Source organism: Hibiscus syriacus, unplaced genomic scaffold (assembly GCF_006381635.1).
Source record: "Hibiscus syriacus cultivar Baekdansim isolate YM2019G1 unplaced genomic scaffold, ASM638163v2 tig00109936_pilon, whole genome shotgun sequence".
Taxonomy (NCBI): Eukaryota; Viridiplantae; Streptophyta; class Magnoliopsida; order Malvales; family Malvaceae; genus Hibiscus; species Hibiscus syriacus.
Genome location: NW_024062533.1, coordinates 358735 through 381552, shown reverse-complemented (window position 1 = coordinate 381552; position 22818 = coordinate 358735). Strand labels below are relative to the sequence as shown.

Here is a 22818-nt window from a genome sequence, read left to right as displayed (position 1 = left end):
TGATTTAGGGGGTGTTTGGTTCAAGGATTGTGGGATTCCCCTAGGATGAGAATCCTACATTCCCATGTTTGGTTGGCCGGGAATCTCATTTTCGGTAATGTTTTATTACCAATAGTAGATTTTTTGTAGTATATTACCGGGAATGTCATTACCTCCCTTCCCTTAGGTATTGTAACATTACTGGCGTTTTGGACTAAAATGCCCTTAAATTTTTATTTTTTTTCAAAAATATCATTCTTCTGTTATTGAATAATAAAAATTATACGAAGGTTAAATTACAAATTTATCCTTATTAAATTATTTTAGATTTACAAAAAAGTCTATAATTAAAATTTTATATGAAGTTCGGGGGTTAAAAAAATTACCCTTTCATTAAACCTTTTTTATATTTTAAATTTTGTAAAAAAATTATATAAATATTATGAATTTAATTTTTTAAAGAAAATATATAAATATTTTATAATTTTTAATATTATACAAATATATAATAATGACAATTTGGTCAAATATACATTCTAATAATCTTTTATTCATTTAACCAAACACGATAATCTTACATTCCTGCTAAACCAACCAAACACAAAATACAACATTCCTAGTAATCCTATTCCCTGATAATCTTTTATTCTCACTGGTTATCTTACATTCCGTGAACCAAACGCACCCTTAGGGTTTATAATTTAGTGTTTTAAATTAGTGGTAGGGTATATAGTTTGTTCAACTGGTAAACAACTTGATATCGTTTAAGTAAAGTTTCGAATTTGAGTCATTTGTAGGCAAAAAATTACTGTTGATACTTATCTACCAAAATTAAATGTGCGAAACAACAAAAGGAAGATATATGAAATTAATTATGATGTATTTGTTTAACTAAAAGTATTTAATTTTTTTAAAAAAATAAAAATACATTTTGTTAAAATATCATAGAAAAAAATTAAAATTTCAGAAAGAAAATAAATCCATTCCTCAAAAACTATTTTCAATCCGAGAGAGAGTCGTACCCGACCCGAGTACCCAGTTCATTTACCCGAACGGATGGTTTGATGAATCTCTCTCAATTTCAAATTTTACTGTATAGTAATTTTAATATACAGTTAAAAAAAATATTATCGATTTTATTTTTTTTTAAATAAAATCAATAAAAGTTTTTTAAAAATATTATTTTTTAAAAAAAATAATAACAAAATCAATAATATCAATCTATTAAGACTTAGTTATCTCCATTGGGTCGGCTTCTATGAGTGAATCAGTCGTGCTGGCATAGTCGATAAAATTAGTATTACCAATTCCAGAATTTCAAAAAGCTAGGGAAGATAGAAAAAAGAAAACATGGATCAAACGCAGAGATCAGTGGCAGCAGCAGCTGCAAATTCCCGTGCCTATCAATTACACCCCGCACGAGCTGCCATTACCGATCTCTTCAATCTTTACTTAGGAGTGGTAATTTCTTTTGCTTCCTTCTTTTTTCTTCAGTTGTTTAAATAATTTTCTTCTCCGGAGCATGTTTATTCTTTTCAATTTTCTTTGCAGAGAAGTAGCCGCCAAAAAGCTGATGATTCTGTTCGAGAACCACCGTAATTCACTTCTTTTTGAATCTTGATTGAGGTTTAATTGATTGTTTTAAAGAAAAAAAATTAACTTCAAAAATTTTCAGGAACAAAACCCATAAGCGTGAGCTCGCTCTTAATAGGGAGCTTCCTTCCCGAAATGAGCAGTTCCTCATAGATTTTGAGCAACTTCAGACTCAGTTTGGTGCAAGTTCTCCCATTTTTAAAGCATCGGTGTTACTTTTTTTGTAACACCCTAATTTAGGGGTTAAAATTAAGAAATTATAGAGTGGCGGATTTAATTGATATTTTGAAAAAAATATTGGGGATTAAATTGTAAAGTTTTAAAGTTGACAGATCATTTTATAAAGTGCAGGAAATTCAGTGGCTAAACCTATGATTTAACTATTTTTATTTAGGAGTTAATATAACCCCATTTCCAGTGCATTTTCGGCAGAAAATGCTCATAATTCCTCTCCTAGTCACCAACTTCCAACTCCGATCTATTCGCCGTCCGACCTCCAAACGACGAGCCGAAATCACCATCGTGTTCGTTGTCAATCGAGGAACAAAACCCCTCAAACCTTTCGTCGTGAATCATCGTCGTTCGTCGTGAATTTCATTCGGAAGTATCGTCGGTAATAAATCGGTTTTAGTTGGGTTTTCATCGATTCACGACGATCGGGTCATCCGTTTACGACACCTCCCGCACCATCGTGTTCGTTGCATCGTTCCGAGTTTGCCGGTGTCATCCTTGGTCTCTGTAGACGGCGGCGCGTGAAGAGGTGAAGCGGTCAAAGTTTCCGATTTGTTGAAATCGAGCTCTCTTCCGTTCAAAATTGTGAACCGAGCTTTGTATGTATCTCGAAATCGCTCAAAATAATTTTTAGAAATTTTTCCGGGATTTTATCACTGTTCACGCGCCCCCACTGAGTGTGGGGAAGGAAAAATGACCGGTTTGACCGGTTTTGTAACCCATTTGACCGGTTTGACCAGTCACAACCCGACCCGACCCGACCCGTTGACTCGACCCGTTAACCCGTTGACCGTCGTTGACCACTTTTGACCAAAACTTTGACCGGCTTTGACCGGGCATTAAACAACCTTTGACTTCGACCGAGTATACCTATCCTGACATTTTTCAACGTTCCAAATCCGATTCCGCTGCCCGTTTTTCGAAATTCGAACCCGAAGACCTCGAAATTGCCGGTCAAACCCGTTGACTTTGATTTTGACCGAAAATTCCAAATTTCCGAAAAGTCATATTTTATGCTTTCGACGTCCTGAATTCGAATTTGAAGTCCGTTTTGCCAAATTCGAACCCGGTAAGCCGTCTTTCACTAATTTATCACCCGATTCGATCCGTTTATCGCAATTAAGCTCTGTTTCTGATATAATTTATGTTGATATGTATTTGAGGAATTATTGGAAGCTGAATTGAGGATCAAAGGCATTCGAATGGATTTTTTATGGTCGATCAGTATTGTAAGGAAATCGAGGTAATACTTTACTACCTCTTTATGCTTTATGGAACATGTTTATATTGATAAATGCATGAACAAAATAATGTTGGACACTTTGGTGGAGTTGAATAATTTATACACTCGATATGATGTGGTAGAAATTCTGTACTGATTACGGATCGAATGACTAATATAAGAGATTGAGGAATTGTTAGATTAAATTACAAGTTTGTGATTAGTGATAAAGAAATCAGCCCTGTATCTGCAACTTATAATTTATTTCATCAAAGGTTAAATGTTAAAAAGTACTTGGATGAGAAATTGTGAGAATAATCTGGTAGGGTAAAATTACGAAAATACCCTTATATTGTAAGATGACAAGAATTGTCTCTGAAAGTTGGTTAATAACTCTGAAAAGACATATTGATCTGGTAAAAACTATTGATGTGCATAAGAAATGCTAGTTTTGATTAGGAAATGCATATAACCGGTTTTTAGTCTTTTGAGGGTTTGTGAATGATACTAGAAGTCTGTTAAGGGAATCATTTCAAGATCAGAGAGTGTTCAAGAAATAAATTAATCATAGGATCTCTAAATTATAATTATTTTCGTTAAGAGCTAATATCGAAATTATCTGGTTAAGAAATTACGGAAATGCCCTTAAGAGGTAGAATAGTCTGAGTTGACTCTGAATGAGAAAATACTTAAGGGATTCGTACTTAACTCGATTAAGTACGGATTTAATTGTTAAGATCATGACTTTGTACAGAAAATTCATGATATTTCGTTTGTAAAATCTGAGAAGACACTTGACTCGAAAATATCCGAATAATGAGCAAATACTTGAAGAATAATTTATAGGGGGTATTATGCTGTCAGAATTGTTCGAAAGGACTAAAGTGAATGATAAGATTGAATTAAATAATAATACCGGATGGAAGGAAAAGATTGAAATACTGTAGATCTGTAAAATGACCAAAATACCCCTGTAATGGAAATGACCCAAGAATATCACCAAGCTCAGGAATGATTGGATATCCTCGAGCTCTGAAATGAATGGAATAAAACTGAACACCAAAATTTCCAAAATACCCTCATGACCTATACCAAGTAAATGCCTTAGATTAATTAAGGAATCCAAATAAGCATAGGTATTGGCCTATCTTTAAAAGTAATGGAACACAATTTAAGTGAGTAGATCAACCCTAGAGCTATGTCAATACCTGAATGGCATAGATATTACTGGAATGTGTGTTCGTCTTCTTAAGTTTGGCTCGATGACAAATTTTGGAAGTATTCAATTCAGCTCAGATCTAGATCGTATTCAGTACTAGGAATTGGATGTTTGTTCGACAAATCAACCACGAAGACCAAATTGAATGGAATGGAAGTACAACATGTATCTGAAATTCAGGAACGTTTAAATTATTCTGGAAAATCCCGAAGTAACTGGATTGGACTTGAATGTTAAATAAATTAAGTAACCACAAGGACTGAGGATTTAATAAGTGAGTTGGATGAATCCGGAAATGTTAAGGAACATATATGATGTAATGTTATTATGGATTATGAATTACAAAATCAAGTATGTCAGTATTTCATGATATGGTGAAAGCGTGAACATGAAATAAAGACATTGGAAGATTTATTCAACGTTAATTTCGAAAGTGATATATGAACAAGAATTTATGGTATTAAAGAGTAAATACCCTGGAAGGAAAATGAATTGACCAGTCGACATAGATTGTTAAGGTTCTGAATCTTCGGTGTTAAGTTGTTCGATTATCCGCTCAATTGATATGGATGTAAAAGATCCTGAATACCCTTCTGATTACGTACAACTTCTGAAAATTTTCCGAATAAGATATGATCCTGATAATTCACATTCTGAATAACTGATGATTCCGTCAGTTATTGAACTTTGTACAATAGTGATTCTAAATTCCGACATTCTATCGGTATACTGAAGATCTGTATTTCTCTACTTCCTAAGATTATCCAGTACCTTTGAATAATATTTGTAAACTCTGGTGTGTTCCCTACTTATATGAATATTTTATCTGATTTCTGATTTGAATTCTGTTTTGACATCTGATCTGAAATATGTTCTGATTCCTAACCTGGATTCTGTTCTGATATTTGATCTGAATTATGTTTTGATTTTTTATATCTCCGTTTACCGACGGAGAAATGTTTTAAATGGGGGGTATTGTTGAAGGAAGAATTTTCGCAAGTTCCTCGGCTTTGTGCTCAGGGCCTTATATGTTGTGTTGGGTTGGGTGTATGGTTCTGGGGAACCTACACATTATGTTGTGTTGGGATGGGGGTATATATATATATATATTTTAAAAAGATCTGAAAAGTTACATGATTTTTGGGAACACACTAGAAAACCTATTCTGATCTCCTGAACTCAGTCATCCGAAATATTTCTCTGAACTGAAAGCTCATCGTTCGTTACCACCTGAAATATCAGTAGGATCTTTGCTCAGCATAAAAATCTGTACATGTTCGGAAACAATAAGGAAATATATATTTATTTGTATCTGCACGTTCATCAGCATCATCTGGTAGTTCTGTATTACTGAGCTTTCCAAAGCTCACTCTATTACTCACATTTTCATGTTAAAAGAATTGTACCAGTGCATCTATCGACTTCAGTAAGGGAGTTCGTCCGGCGTTGTTGCAGAGAACGGTACATGTGATTAGGGGGCATGTAATTGTATTTTGTTTTATATACGAGTCGTGAAAATCTATTTTATTTTTTTAAATAGTGGAAAATGATTTTATAAGTTACACGTTTCAATAAAAGTTTTAAAATTTCCGCTATTTTTACGGTGGGTCGCTCCGGTGACCCTAATGTGACTTCCCAGATCGGATCGGGTTACTCGCATCGGTCTGTGGGGGTTACATTTTTCTTTCTTGTTTAATGTTTATTTTTAAACTGCCTCGTTGTTACATTTTCTACTTGATGTACTGAAAAAGCAGACCATAAAAAGCTAATTTTAATCAAAGAGAAAATTGTGAGGCCAACTGGATTTATTATTACATTAACAAGCTCCCTACAACTAATTATACACACACGAGGACATTTTCTCTACGAGTTAACAACCTTTGTCATTAATTTTAGTAAAATTACAACATTTAGTAATCTTAAAGAGTTTCCTCTTCCTCTGGAACATGTTTGTAAAAACATTGTCGATATTAAAGTAAAATTGCAAATTGTTTTATATAAAAGAATTTACATTTTTAATTTACTATCCTACTTTTCTATCCAAAATGTAGAAGCAGCGAGCAAGTACTAATAGTAACAATCAAATGGCAACTCAATTAATCTGTCATAATATCAAGTTGTTTCTAAACTATTTTTTTGTGTTGATTCTATGCCGTTCTTGTCAGGACCAAGATCAGTTGCAGTCTGTGACGGAATCTGTTCTAATATCTTTGGTTATTCAGTGTTGTAGTCATGCACCACGGGCTGAATTTCTTCTTTTTGCTTTACGTAGCTTGTGCAGTATAGGATACATTAATTGGGGTACCCTTTTGCCATCCCTTCTCTCTGCAGTTGCCTCTGCAGAAGTGCCAGTGAGTCAAGGGAGTCAGGGAATGCCTTCAGTTTCATCAACAAGTTTATCACAGTCTGGAATGATGCCATCTACTAGTGTAATTGCTAACACTTCTAATTTTCAGTCGACGAATCGTGCATCTACGTTAACTCCAGTTCATGTTATCGGGTCTCCAGCACAATCTACAATTGAACAATCTTCGGGTGCCACTTTATCCCCTGTAAAATTATCTGATATAGCCTGCAACGGTCAACTGTCTACAAGTAGGATAGATTCATCTATAAGAGCTAACGCTATAAGCAATTTACGTCAGTTATGCTGCAAGATCATTTTAACTGGGCTTGAGTGTAATTTGAAACCAGTGACTCGAGCTGAAATTTTCTACCGTATGCTGAATTGGCTGGTTAATTGGGATCAAAGGCAACAGGGGAATGAGGAATGTGATGGAAAGTCCTGGAGACTGGACAAGGCTCTAATTGAATGGCTGCACAGTTGTTTGGATGTAATTTGGTTGCTGGTTGAGGAAGATAAATGCAGAGTGCCCTTCTATGAATTACTTCGAAGTGGATTGCAGTTTATAGAAAACATTCCTGACGACGAAGCCTTGTTCACACTTATCTTGGAAATACATAGGAGGAGAGATATGATGGCTATGCATATGCAAATGTTAGACCAACATCTTCACTGCCCAACATTTGGAACTCATCGGATATTGCCACAGACAATTCCTAACATATCTGTTGAAGGTGTGGCAAACTTACGATATTCACCAATTACCTATCCAAGTATGCTTGGAGAACCGCTTCATGGGGAGGTGATGACTATAACAAACTTATTATATGTATCTAAATACATCATACTTTCATGAAACTGAAATGATGTCAAGTTTCCCTTAGTTTCTTTTGATCTATGTTACTCCGACTGTTAATTTTCCTTGAAGTACATGTCCATAAAACAAGGAGGTGGGGTATGATCCTCAACATTTGTTGACAAAACTTAGAAAAAAATGAATATACATATAGATACATGACAATCATCCCTATGTTTGAGTAACATGGCTTTTGATAGCTTTGTTAAAAAAATATTAGTCTATAATACAACTATTTAAGTAATAGTGTGATTCAATGTTACATATTAGAGGTTCTTTGTAATCTACTCTTTTGATTGCAATTCTTCCAGCTACCTATTGAGATAGGAGCCTTTGAGCTTTTACCTGCCTGTTCTAACACACCCAAGGAAAGTGCTAGTACAAAAGAAAGGAGCAGGTTGTGAAGCTGCTGCATCTGCTCTCTTGGTCAATGGGTGTAGGTTATGCAATAGATAAGGATAATTAGTTAGTATTTTAATATAACACTAACTCTTAGAGAGCTAGATAGATAAGGATAACCACTAAGTAGTTTACTTCTAATAGAAAACTTACTCCTAACTTTTTCTATAAAAAGATGTATTTTCACCATTCACTAAATATAAATAAAAAGAGTTCCTTTTTTCTTCTCCACTATATTGTTTACTCTTTATCAACATGGTATCAGTTAGGTGACCGATCCTTTTCCTAAATCTAGTCGATTTTTTTACCCTAAATTTAGCATTCGATCATGAATTCCGCCACTCCTTCATCGGAGGTCACTTCGGAATTCCTCGTTAATTCGCCCCATTCAAACCTTTCTGATGTTTCTTTAGCCTCTTTCACTTATTCCCAATCAGTACCTGTAGGTAGAATTCCTTTTACTACTTTGGCTAATACATCTACCACTCCTACTTGGATTGTGGATTCTGGTGCAAGTGATCATATGACAGGTGATCTTCGGCTTTTTCACACTCTTCATGCCGACTCGTCTATCTCTCATATTCGAACAGCTGATGGTTCTCTATCTGGTGTTGCCGGTCATGGGTCTATTCGAATAAATCAGGACATTTTGTTATCTCATGTTCTTTATGTTCCCAATCTCACTTGCAATCTTATCTTCATTGGCAAGTTGTCTGTCGATTTATGCTGTACCACGAAATTTAACTCTGATTTTTGTGAATTTCAGGATTCCAGCTCGGGGAAAGTGATTGGCAGTGCTAGGCTTTGTGGGGGGTTTTTACCTACTTCCAGTAACTTTATTTTCCCACCCATCTACTTCCTTCAATCGATGTTATGCTATTGCATTTTCGTTTAGGACATCCCAGTTTCTTTTATCTTGCAAAATTGTTTCCACATTTACCATGATCCATAGTGATATTTGGGAGCCATCTCGGGCCGCATCTTTACATGGGTTTCGGTGGTTTATTTCATTTATTGATGATCACACTCGTACTACCTGGACCTTTCTTATGAAAACCAAATCTGAAGCTTGTGAAATATTTAAACGGTTCCATAAGATGGTTGAAACTCAATTTCAGTGTTCAATCCAAATGTTTCATTCTGACAATGGTAGTGAGCATTTTGCCAATGTTTTGGGTTCTTTCTTTCAGGAAACCGGGATTGTTCATTTTACTTCGTGTGTCAATTCTCCTCAACAAAATAAGATTGTTGAGCGAAAAAACAGGCATCTTCTTGATGTTACTCGGTCTCTACTTTTTTCCACAAATGTTCCTAACTATTTTTGGGGAGAAGCCCTTTTAACTGCCAGTTATTTGATTAACCGTCTCCCTAGTAAACCATTACAATTTAAGTGTCCGAGAGATGTTTTTCTTCAGTTTTTTCCCAATTTTAAACCGATGACTTCATTTTTCCCTTAGAGTTTTTTGTTGTACTGTGTTCGTTCATAACAATGTTCTTTTCAGGTCTAAATTAGATCCTCGAGCATTTCGGTGTGTGTTTCTGGGTTATTCATTGACTCAAAAGGGCTTTTGGTGTTATTATGCTCGTACAAAGAAATTCTTTATTACTATGGACGTTATTTTCTTTGAAAAAAACCTTTTTTCCTTAAAACTGCTATTCAGGGGGAGTCATATAATGAATATCAGTTTGTTGACTTACAACAATTGCCACTTGATTTGCAGTCAGCTCTTTTTGATCAACCAGCACCGTCAAACCAGTTAAACCAGTCGAATAAGCCTACAAAATCGCTACAGCCAGACCAAACAACACTACCGAACCCAGAAGACGTATTCTTGCCAAACCAGTCCACCGAAACACATGATCAACATATCACTTCACCTCAAATACCTCAATCCGAGTTGCAGATTTACAAGAGACGACAAAAATCAATTTCTAAATTAATCACTGAACCTGATCCCGAGTCTCCCACACAACATGGACACTGTCATGAACGGAACCGAACGAGAATACTTTGGAGAATGAAGAAGGTAATCAGAGTTCTTCCACTGAATTAAATGTTTTAATTGATGATAATGACTTGTTGATTGCTAAAAGGAAAGGAGTAAGAAAATGCATAAATGATCCAATTGAGATATTTGTTGCATATGGAAAGCTAACGCCTTGTTTTAAGAACTTTACAGCAAGTGTAGATAGCATTATTGTTCTAGATACGGTAGAAGAAGCATTGAAAGATCCCATGTCGAAAAAGGCAGTAGAAGAGGAACTAAAAGCACTGGAAAACAACAATACTTGGATTATAGTTGATTTTTCGAAAGATAAAAAACCAGTCGGCTGCAAATGGGTATTCACGGTAAAATACAAAGTTGATGGTAGCATTGAAAGATATAAGGCGAGATTAGTGGCGAAAGGATTCACTCAATCTTTTGGAGTTGATTATCATGAAACGTTTGCTCCGGTAGCAAAACTAAACACTGTGAGAGTGTTACTGTCATTAGCAGTTAATGAGAATTGGGTGCTTCATCAGTTAGACATAAAAAACGCGTTCCTAAACGGAAACTTGGAGGAGGAAGTATATATGCGAATTCCACCGGGTGTGAAGAGTAATACAGGAAAAGCATGTAGATTACTAAAGTCTTTGTATGGACTTAAGCAATCTCCAAGAGCCTGGTTTGACAGATTTACAAAGGTGATTATTCAGGATGGTTACAAATAATGTCAATCGGATCACACTTTATTTGTTAAAACAACTTCAAACAACAAAAAGGCAAATTTGATTGTCTATGTGGATGATATCATTATAACAGGGGATGATTGTATGGAGATAGAAAGATTAAAAAAGCTACTGGCGAAGGAGTTCGAAACCAAAGACTTGGGAACTTTGCGGTATTTTTTAGGCATGGAGGTTGCAAGGTCAAAAGAAGGAATAGTGATCAACCAAAGGAAATATATCCTTGATCTACTATCAGAAACTGGAATGAAGGGATGTAAGCCGGCTGAAACACCCATGGAAGCAAATCTTAGGCTAAGGAGAGAAGAAATGAGAAGTCCTGTGAACAAAGAACAGTATCAAAGGCTAGTAGGTAAACTAATTTATTTATCACTTACTAGACCTGATATTACGTTCCCTGTCAGTATAGTAAGTCAATATATGAATGATCCAAGAGAATAACATTTAGAGGTTGTGAATAGATTTCTAAGATACTTGAAAATGACACTAGGACATGGGTTAATTTTTAGAAAGAGTGATGATAGAACAATAAGAATTTTTTCGGATTCAAGTTGGGCAGGTGAATTAACGGATAGAAGATCTACAACTGGTTATTGTTCATTTGTTTGGGGAAATCTAGTTACTTGGAGAAGTAAAAAACAGGCGATGGTGTCTCGAAGTAGTGTAGAAGCAAAATTTAGAGCAATGGCACTTGGAATTTGCGAAGGAATTTGGATTCAAAGAATGTTAACTGAGCTGGGGTTATATGCCAACAAATGGTTTGAACTTCAAAGTGACAGTAAATCTGCAATAAGTATTGCAAAGAATCCAGTTCATCATGACCAAACAAAGCATGTGGAGATTGACAGACATTTCATCTCTGAAAAGGTGAATGGTAGAACGGTGAAGCTCAATTATGTTTCAACGAAGAATCAATTAGCAGATATTCTCACCAAAGCACTTCCAAGAATTACCTTTGATGAGATTATATTCAAGTTGGGTCTTTTCAACATTTACTCCCCAACTTGAGGGGGAGTGTAGGTTATGCAATAGATAAGGATAATTAGTTAGTATTTTAATATAACACTAACTCTTAGAAAGTTAGATAGATAAGGAAAACTACTAAGTAGTTTACTTCCAATAAAAAACTTACTCCTAACTTTTCCTATAAAAAGATGTATTTTCACCATTCACTAAATATAAATAAAAAGAGTTCCTTTTTTCTTCTCCACTATATTGTTTACTCTTTATCAACAATGGGTAGTAGAATCAGCGCAAAAGAGACAAAATTTACTTCATATGCCTTATTTTGGGCAAACTTTGGAACATCTAAGAGCCAACCTTTCTGATATATTATCTTAGTGGAGTATAAATTGGTGGGAAGGGAAGGAGAGAATACAATGCCTTGGCAAATCTGTGTTCCTCATAATTTGTTATCAGAGTTCAAAACCTCTATGCTGCTTTAAGAAATGCCATTTGTGACTATCAGTGTATATCTCGTGTAGGTTGGACATCTGGTTTATTACGAATCCTTTTATAAGGAATCTCTTAAGATTCTTATTTTTACTTATTGGCATTTTGGAAAGATTAATTTTGATTTCTGATTAAGTGCTATTGATCCTTTGGAGTTGTTAAGTTTTGTTCTGATGTAATTTTTTGTTAAATCCTTCTTGAAATTAATTGATTTTGCTTGGTGTCTTCTTGCCTAATGCCTGAATATCCTTTGTCCCCTTTTATGAATCGTTCTTTGATATAAACTAGTGAGATTTTATCTAGCTCAATAGTAAATATTAAAATGTGCTATTTGATTCATGCTAAATCTCTCCCACAAAATGGTGAGAAGCTGTCAATGTTTCCTGAACTTTTAGTTTGCTTCTTGTCGATATATTCCGTTTCCAGTTAATTTTTTTTCTTGCATGTATGCTTATAACAGTTTCGTGGCAATCGTAGAATATCTTTATCAGTTAAATGTAGTTATGTTATGTGTACGTGTATCTATTTTATATATATACATATATATATATATATAAGCTTTTACTGTTTTTCTTTATTTATGACATGTAAATCTGTTGTTTGAAAATCAGAGAGGGTTAGAGAGAAAAAGAATGCTACATTCTCACACATACATATTGGGTTCCATGGACTAAGTGTTGTCAAGTTGGTTTATTTTAATAGTTGCTTATATTTGTGTAGGATCTTGCAGCTTCTATACAGAGAGGTAGTTTGGACTGGGAGAGAGCCTTACGTTGTATAAGGCATGCTATACGCTCTACTCCTCCTGATTGGTGGACACATGTTCTTGTTGTGGCACCTTTTTATCGAGGTTCAGTGCCAACTCCTGGTGCTGTTTTTACCTGCGATATGATTTGCGAGGCAACAATTGATAGAATTGTTGAGCTTTTGAAGTTGACAAATTCAGGCAATAAATTCTTCTCTAATGATTTACTTTTTGTTCATTTGATTTTTCTCTATTTAAAAAGAGTCGGTAGTCGTTATCTGTCCATTAGTAATTCCTAGTCAATTATTGTTATTCTATAACTCTTGCATGAGGTATAATGCATCTGTTTAATGCTGGGTGTTTTTCAAATTTTATCCTTTTAACTATGCCAGTTTCCAAAATAGCAATGGGAATATGGAGATATTGCTGATTTTTTACATTTATTTTTTATCTATTGCAGAGATAAATTGCTGGCAGGAGTGGCTTGTCTTCTCAGATATATTCTTCTTTTTCATGAAAAGTGGATGCATAGATTTTGTTGATTTTATTGATAAGCTGGGCTCACGCCTTACAGCAAGTGATCACCACATACTCAATACAAATCATGTTACCTGGCTTCTTGCACAAATTATTCAAGTTGAACATGTCGTGACTGCTTTGAATACTGATTCTAGAAAGGTTGTTTTTAAATGGAAAATTTCATTGCCTTTCTTCTATTCAGTTTGGTTTGTCTAGATGAAATTTTAGGCCTTCTCAACATAATAGGACACTCGGTCATTGTCTCATGATTATGGGTATCTTTCATCCGAATTCTAATTGTCTGCAATGACTACTTGTTAGTAGATATGGTAATTCATGTTTTCATGTTGCATTGTGTATTCTGTGCTGCTATCATCATGTTTAAGGTATTTTATATTCATATAAAATTTAATACCTTATTAATTTGTATTATATAGATCTGGAGACATTCATTTATTCATGATTTGTCTGTGTGTGTTTTTTGGGTATCGTCTCAAGTTTTAGTCATTTTTTCCTATCGTTTTCCTGTCGTGTGATCATATTATGTCTAATACTGCCATATCTACTTGGTGGTGATTGAGTGAATTAGATGGATCAATTGCTTCAACTTAGGCATTGCAATTCTGCTGGTAGTTGGAGACAACAAGGAAGATTCTATCATTTCACAGAGAAGATAGGAGCTCTGATCCTAATAATCCCCAAAGCATGCTGCTTGATTTCATTAGCAGTTGTCAAAACTTACGGATTTGGTCACTGAATACATCAACTAGAGAATACTTGAATAATGAACAGTTGCAGAAAGGGACGCAAATAGATGAGTGGTGGAGACAAGTGAGCAAAGGTACATATCATGCAATTGCCATTGTAGCTTGAATAAATTTAATATGCAGCCATTATTGCACGTTTCATGATGAAGCTAAATACAACTTTGTCCTATATGCACAGTTTATTGCTTTGTGTTTCTTGTTCACTTCCAACCTACAATCCACTTATCATTAACACGATCACATTCCATTCCCATGTCTTATCTTCCAACTGCTCATAGAAGTCATCAAAGCCTGCTTCATAATGTCTGAATGAACCTTAATATATAGCTCATGTTTTACAGTTTTAAAATGTTCTGTTTTATTAAGGGGAACGCATGATGGATTATATGAATATGGATGATAAATCAATTGGGATGTTTTGGGTTGTCTCCTACACCATGGCACAACCTGCTTGTGAAACGGTCATGAATTGGTTATCTTCTGGTGGAGTGACAGAGTTGTTACCTGGAGCAAATGTACAGCCCAATGAGAGATTCATGGTGATGCGTGAAGTTAGTCCTTTGCCGATATCACTGCTATCTGGCTTTTCAATGAATCTTTATTTGAAGTTGGTCTTTCAAATGGAAGAATCTTTATTTTCTGGGCAGGTATGATCCTAAATAGAATCATGTAATCTAATTCAAAGTTGACCTCTTTTTGTTTCAGGCTTAATAATTTTTATTAGGTATTGTACAGTTGGATCGCCATTAGTTTTCTTTCTGTTTCCTAATTGCTTGATATTTGATTCTTTTGATGCAGGTTGTTCCCAGTATAGCCATGGTTGAAACATACACCAGATTGTTGCTCATTGCACCTCATTCATTATTCCTTTCACACTTCAGTGTAATTTGCTTTCCTTCTGAAGTTATTATTTGTTATCTTTAAGAAGATTTCTTAGTAGAGGAATAGTGTCTTGCAATTCTCTTATAGATCTGTGTTATAATTTGTTGTCTATTGGAAATTTTATTTCTTATCATTTTTAATGGAAGCCTTAAGAGGTTATTGCCACTTCTAATATATTTTCTTTAACCTCATTATCATTGCTGCTAAAGTAAATTGGCCATCATACTAATTTAAAAAAACAAAATTTGACCTAGAATGACTTCATTTGTCAATATAATTTGTGCTTTTCAGATTTCCCTGACATCTGCTCCCAGATCATTGGCTGCCTTTCATGTGAACCAACCGACCTAATGAAACAATTCACCCTTTATTAAATCATTTTATTTAGAAAAATTGCACCTATTTTGGAATTTTCTTTCAAAACCCATTGAACTATACATTGGCAAATTTATGATCAACAAATTACTCCATGTACTGGAAAATGCTTAGTTGTTGACTGCTGAATTTTTCCAGTTTAGACCAAAGATAAAGTCTATATACCTTATTCTCGTTTTAAGGGTTTTTGAAAATATTCTCTCTTTCTTATATAATGAAATGATTTCTAAAAAATTGTTATCTTTGCAGCATTTGGCACAGAGGAATGCTTCTTTATTGAGCAAGCCTGCGGTGACACTTTTGGTTCTTGAAATTGTGAACTATCGCCTGCTTCCACTCTACAGGTGATCTTCTGCCTGGTTCATTCAGCAAAGATATCCCTCTCCCCTCCACTGGTGATAATGTTTAGAATGAACCTTGCATTTTCAGATTGAGCTTTCTGATTCCCAAGGGTTTCTGTTTTCTATGTCGTCGTTTACTTTCATCATACTTTCTGATTCCACTGGTGATTTCAAGTTTCTGTGTTCTGCGCAAAAATTTCTATGTTTAGAATGAACCTTTCATTTAATCCGAATATCCGATTTTATGCAAAAAATATCCGAAACCGGATTTGGAAAAAATCGGTTTTTTTTAAACCGGATCAGATATTTTAAAACCGGATAGTATAACCGGTTTGGAAAAAAAATGGACGACTGGATTTTTTACCGGATTAAAAACCGGTTTGAAAAAAATGGGATAAAAAACTGATTTTTTATCCGGAAAAAAATCCGGTCTGGGGTTTAAAAAATTGGATGACCGGATTTTTTACCGGATTAAAAACCGGTTACATCATCCGGCCCTCCAAACCGGTTATGATCCGAACCGATTTTTTTATAAACCGATTTTTTGACTTGGTGAAAAAACCGGATCGGTTTTTATCCGATCCGGATCGGATTTAAATCCGGCTATGTGCATCTCTACTTCTGGTACTGCTCAATAAGTTATAAATGCTCAAGATTAGCCTCTTACTCTTAGGACTCTGCCAGCTTCAAAGCCTAGGGATTTTATCTTATTTGCAATTTGATGATATCATATATGAGATTTTCCATCAAATTTTATAGGTACCAAGGAAAATGCAAGCCTCTGATGTATGATGTTACAAAAATAATTTCTGCATTAAAAGGAAAACTGGGAGATCATCGTGTATTTAGATTAGCCGAGAACTTGTGCATAAATCTGATTTTGTCATTGAGAGACTTTTTCTCAGTGAAAAGGGAAGGGAAGGTAAACACTGATATTTCCAACCAAAAGCTTCTGTTCTCTCCCCTTGCTTAATCGATAAAATTTTGAAACTGATTTTTTCAGGGGCCCACTGAATTCACAGAAACTTTAAATCGGATAACCATTATCACACTTGCCATCACTATTAAGACCCGATGAATTGCAGATGCTGATCACCTACTTTACCTTCAAACTATGTTGGAACAAGTATTGGCAACTAGCCAGCATACGTGGTCAGAGAAAACACTACAATATTTTCCCTCTCTTCTTCGTGATATTTTAATGTCGCGGACAGACAAAAGAGGAATGGCAATTCAAGCATGGCAACAGGTTCAATTGATGTTTCTCATTTTTTCTCTCTTTTTTTTCATTTTGTTTGATATTTTTTATGAGATAAAGTGATGCCAAAAATATTACAATGGCACTTGCTTAGGAAACATGCAAGATGAGTGTAAGAAGAACAGGAAAAAACAGTTAATGCCTCAAGCTTCAGATGTCTAGAATTTTTATGAAAGGGCTTGTTAGATAGAAAGAGAAATGTAATATGATGAGAAAATATTTTTAGAGCTATATTTATTCAACTCCATTGTTGAGTTCTTATTTTCAGTCATACTGATATGGTTCCACTACCCAGCAAAGTCTCAACTACTTGGCCTACACAATTTCCATGATTTACATGATACTAAAGAGAGTCTTCTCTGTATTGTCCTCCATTCTTCCATAACTTCAGTTCTGCATGTTTCCATCATCCCTTATTTTTTGGGATTTTAGCTAAATAATAGTCTATGCTGTTTATTATAAATATCCTAGGAGTTTTTTTTAAGTTTTAGGCATGATTAATATTACTTTGGATTTTCTAGATTATTGGTTGTATTCTTCACTGCTACATCTACTAAAAATTATTGTTCTGTTCATCATTTCCTTCCAAAATTCTGCTTCTATCACATACATTGAGAGTGAATGGATAATATAAGACAAGGGGATGTTGATATATATATGTAATGTGTTTCTCATGAATTTATAGGAACCTGAAATTTCTTGTTCCATGCAGTTATTCATCACTCTTGAAATATTTTGTGTTGTTTCAAATTTCAATGCATGTTATTATTAATAATAATTGTTTTCATCTTGTTATCCTCGTTTTCTTGCTTGCCTAGATTTCTGGCAGCAGCTAATAGTGGAACTTGTTCTTTATCTTTTTGCAGTCAGAAACAACTGTGATTAATCAATGCAAACAACTTCTTTCATCATCTGCTGATCCAAATTATGTTATGACTTATATCAATCACAGTTTCCCTCAACACCGTCAATATCTATGTGCCGCTGCATGGATACTGATGCAAGGGCACCCTGAAAACATTAACAGTGGGAACTTGGTATGTTCTTGTCTTTTCTGGTAAGACCTCTTAGACAGAATCGTGGTGTTACTTTTCTGATAGCTACTCTGCAGTTTCTTTTTCTCCTAAATATTGCATTACAATGTTAAGTAACATATTCTCTTACTAAAATTTAATCAGGCGCGGGTCTTGAGAGAATTTTCACCTGAAGAGGTGACATTGAATATTTATACGATGGTGGATGTATTACTTCATCATATTCATATGGAGCTTCAACTTGGGCATTCCTTGCAGGTTTTGTAGCCATCTTCTTTGTAGTTTCATTAACTACATTGTTTCCTTTGTTGAGCATTTCATCTGGTTTACCTTTCTCAGGACCTTTTTTTGAAAACTTGTGCAAACCTGGCCTTTTTTGTTTGGACCCATGAGCTTATTCCTTTGGATATATTACTTCTGGCACTCATTGACCGGGATGATGATCCTCATGCTCTGCGAATCATGGTATGCTCCTGTGAAATATTGTGCCTCTATTCCCATATAATGTATCCTTCTAATTTCTGTGTATTAAATTACTATAGTCTGATATATATTTCATTCATTTTTTCCTTTTATTTATTGTTATTGTTTTCTTTCTCATATTTCCTTAGGGTTTAGCGTTTAGGTTTTATTTGATATCATCTTGGATATTTTTTTGAAATATGTAACTATTGTCTTGCATCTAGAATTTATGAAGTTTAATGCAGAAAATGCCTACTAATTCTTTGTTAAGGTAAACTGTTGACTTGTTATCGTGATTTGTAACGGCATTGATGTTCAGATAATATAATTAAAACTTGCAGATAAGCTTACTTGACAGGCAAGAGCTTCAACAAAGAGTGAAATTGTACTGTATGAATCGTGGCCTCCCTGAGCATTGGCTTTACACTGGAATATTTAAGCATAACGACTTGCAAAAAGCCCTTGGCAATCATCTCTCATGGAAGGAGAGGCAAGTTTCCCCTCCTTTTTTCCATTTGAAACACTCCAATTAAAGCTGAAATTTAATTTATCTGGTGATAGTAGTGCTTTGTAGTTGAATTGATATGTATGGTTTGGAGTGGAATATTCTATGTGCCTTGTTGGGATAGATTCTTAGTAAAGTTGTTGCTATATGTTTTGATGCTTTGTTAATTATTTATGTTTATCATTATTGTTGACAATGCTCTTTCTAAGATTTACAGGTATCCTACATTCTTTGATGATATTGTGGCACGTTTGCTCCCGGTCGTCCCCTTAATTGTTGACAATGCTCTGTATTTTTAGCTTACCACCCTTTGAGATTTACATTTGTTCGTGATATTCTTGCATATTTCTATGGTCATCTACCTGGAAAGTTAATTGTTCGAATATTGAATGTACTGGATCTTAGCAAGGTAATACACTTCATGTTCTCTTCTCATTTGTTTTTCTCAAACAATTCTCTTGTCAAAACTAATTGGCTTCAAATATGTTTCAGATTCCTTTTTCCGAGTCATTCCCTCAGCACATCGGTTCATCAAATCCTGCGATATGCCCCCCTCTAGAATATTTTGTAACTCTTTTATTGGCTCTTGTGAATAATGTGATACCCCCATTAAACAGTAACTCCGGAAGTGGGTCAATGGGAGATGCTTCTAATAATTCGGTGCGTGGTCCTCATAACAAAACTCCTGCAACACCTCAGTCTGGGCGCGCAAATGCTTCTGAGGGTCAAAAGGAATTCTATCAAATTCAGGATCCAGGGCATATACTCAGCTGGTTCTGGAAACAGCTGTTATAGAGATCCTCTCTCTTCCCATTTCTGCTTCTCAGATTGTGTCGTCTCTAGTTCAAATTGTTGTCAACATACAACCAACACTGATTCAATCCAGCAATGGACTGCATGGAGCTTCTAATAGTGGCGTGCAAGGTTCAGTTTTACCTACATCCCCCTCGGGAGGCAGTACAGATAGTGCAGGCGGATCAACTCCTTCGGTGTCGGGGATCAACACCTCTAGTTTTTTTTCCCGAAGTGGTTATACTTGCCAACAGCTTTCATGCTTATTTATCCAATCTTGTGGTTTGTTGTTGGTCCAACTCCCTCCTGAGTTTCACTTACAACTTTACATGGAGGCATCACGAATAATTAAAGAAAGTTGGTGGCTAACAGATGGGAAGAGATCACTGAGCGAACTAGACTCTGCTGTTAGCTATGCTTTGCAGGATCCGACATGGGCTTCCCAAGATAATACCTCTACGGCCATAGGTATTGTATCAGTTTAATTGACCTAACCAATTTTTTCAAGTTGAGAATATTAGCATTAACTTGATTTCATGTTTGTTATGTTCCATAGTTGACCTAAGGATTTCATGATATGCTATGCAAGTATGAAACTTTTTTTAAGATTACAGAATATACAAAAGTGCCTCTAAGGTTTGGATTTTATAGCATTTAATTGTTTTCAAGGTTAGGGTGCATAACTAACTTGAATTTCTCATGAGTAACCTAACTGAGGAAAGGAAAAATGATACTGATTCCTTGCCTGACTAAATTAATTTATACTTATTGTGAGGGGTCAACTATTAGGCATCCGTTTTGCTTGTTCTAATATGCATTTTTTTTATAGTGTTCATTTAGTATTTCAGATTTAAAGAATTACCAAGGCAAGTTTGTTTCAGTATTTTGTAATAATGCCTAGGCCAGTGCCAAAACAGCGACATATTCTCAACTGTTCTGCAGTCTAATGTGATTATTCCATTGTTGTACCAGGTAATATAGTTGCATTGCTTCATTCTTTCTTCAGTAACCTCCCCCAAGAATGGCTAGAGGGAACACATGTCATTATTCAACATCTCCGGCCAGTAACATCAGTTGCCATGTTGAGAATAGCATTCCGGATAATGGGCCCTTTGCTACCACGACTTGTCAATGCTTGCAATCTTTTCAACAAGGTATAGCAGTCATTTGTTTCTTTAATTCTATTAGAATGCTTCTCTAGATGACCGAGTCATATTTTTGTTTAACTGGGAGGCTTCTTTTTTTGGTTTTTACTCTTCTGCATTGCTCCCTCAATATTTAATAAACTTTTGGTTCTTTGATATCAAAGTAACATCACGTCACATATAGTGTGATGCTCAGTTGTTCACTTCGGAGATCATAAGTTAGCAACTTGTTCTTTCAATGGTAAATCGACATGGTTACACTGTTGTAGCATGTAATAGCATCTACCTGTTTCATGTCTAGTCCTTATTGGGTTGATCTCAATCGTACAAATGACAATTATTTAATCTAATTGGGTGGCATTTAGGAGTTTGGCATGTTGACAGATATGATAATATTATTAATCTGATAACATGATGCATATAGAATTGGGAGGGAAGTGCTCTGAGCTGCGGCATCGACCGAAAAGAGGTTGATTTTGGTGTTACAACAAAGTGACAAAGATGATTTTAGCAAAAGGTATATGTTGTAAAGAAAACATGCAATAGGATGTTGACGTGGTTGGTATGTGGTTGTTAGAGATTGTATAGCATGTTTAGCTCAAAAATCAAGGGAAAGGGGAAAACATTAGGTGATATAAGGTTTACGAAAATTTAACAATGCATGATTAGTTGTTGTGTGCTTAATTTTCATTAATTGAATTCCAGATTCTGTCATTACTATTGAATACACTGGTGGATGTGTTTAGGAAAAACATTCAACCACCAGTCCCAGTTGAAGCATCAGAAATAACGGATCTCATTCACTACCTGTAAGTATTATCCCCCGGTTTGATCAGTTCATTTGTTTTTTCCATAAAAAAAAGTAGTTAAAAGGATTGATCTTTGATAATGTATAATGTTGCAGTCACCATATCGTCCACTATGAAGGACAAGGAGGGCCAGTGCAAGCAAGCAGCAAGCCAAGGCCGGAGGTGTTGGCTATTTATGGGAGAGCTGCTGAAAATCTCCGCCCTCTACGTACAGCATCTTCTATCCCACTTGAAACCCGACATTAACTCTTCGATATATGCTGCTACGCATCCAAAGTTAGCTCAGAATCCCTCCAGCTGAGTTGCAACCACAGGTAGTGGATATAGAGAAAGTTTATTGAAATGTATGGATAAAAAAGCATGTAAAATTTGAAGTGTGGGTTTGATTTTAGGTCTCAAATTAGGTTTTGATTTTTCTTTTTGTAGATTTTGTAACTAGGAATGAGCGTGTGGTTGGATATGCAAATCCATCCTTCTTCCATCGAATGGGCGAACATTCTTAATACTAATTTAGAAGAAGAGAATGAGTTAAACATCGAGTTTAGTTTAGTTATTTTATTAATTTTTTTAATCTAGGCGATTACAAGTTATAATATTTGTTCAAGTGACTTTTAACTATTTGACAATATACATTCAAATATTATGTGTCGGTGTTTGTGTCAACCATTTTTTCGTAAAATAATTAAATATTATTTTTTAAAAAAGATTATGACTTTTATTTGAAAAAATTTGGTGGTTTTGAATTGATTTGTATAAAATCGAAAGGGAGTCGTCATCGACATTTGGACTAGGTAGGTTGAGTACCTAAAACGTATTTTAATACAATTTTAAGGGAAAATTATTTTTTAAGACAAAAAATGGTCTATGTTTATCAAAGATTCGATTTGATGGGTTCGAGAGTCGATTACACGTGGGGAAAGAATTAGAACCCTCACAGTGCTTAAAATTGGTATTGAATCACTTACACTTTGTCATAGTAGTGGAAATTATAAATTGAATATAAAGTTAAAATATGATCCGTTTATTGAAAATTGATTAATTTACTTTGAATTATTAATTAGAGAAAATTCTCTAACTTGAAAAGAAATCTCGTGATAAACAATCCTTCATTGAGAAAGTTATCTCGTCTATTTCTTATCTGTAAAGAATATTCTCCCCACA

General features: G+C 34.9%; 1 pseudogene; it reads left to right on the top strand.

The window, feature by feature from the left end:
- The first annotated feature begins 1295 nt into the window (after window positions 1-1295).
- Window positions 1296-22196, top strand: LOC120210822 (annotated as a pseudogene).
- Window positions 22197-22818: the final 622 nt, after the last annotated feature.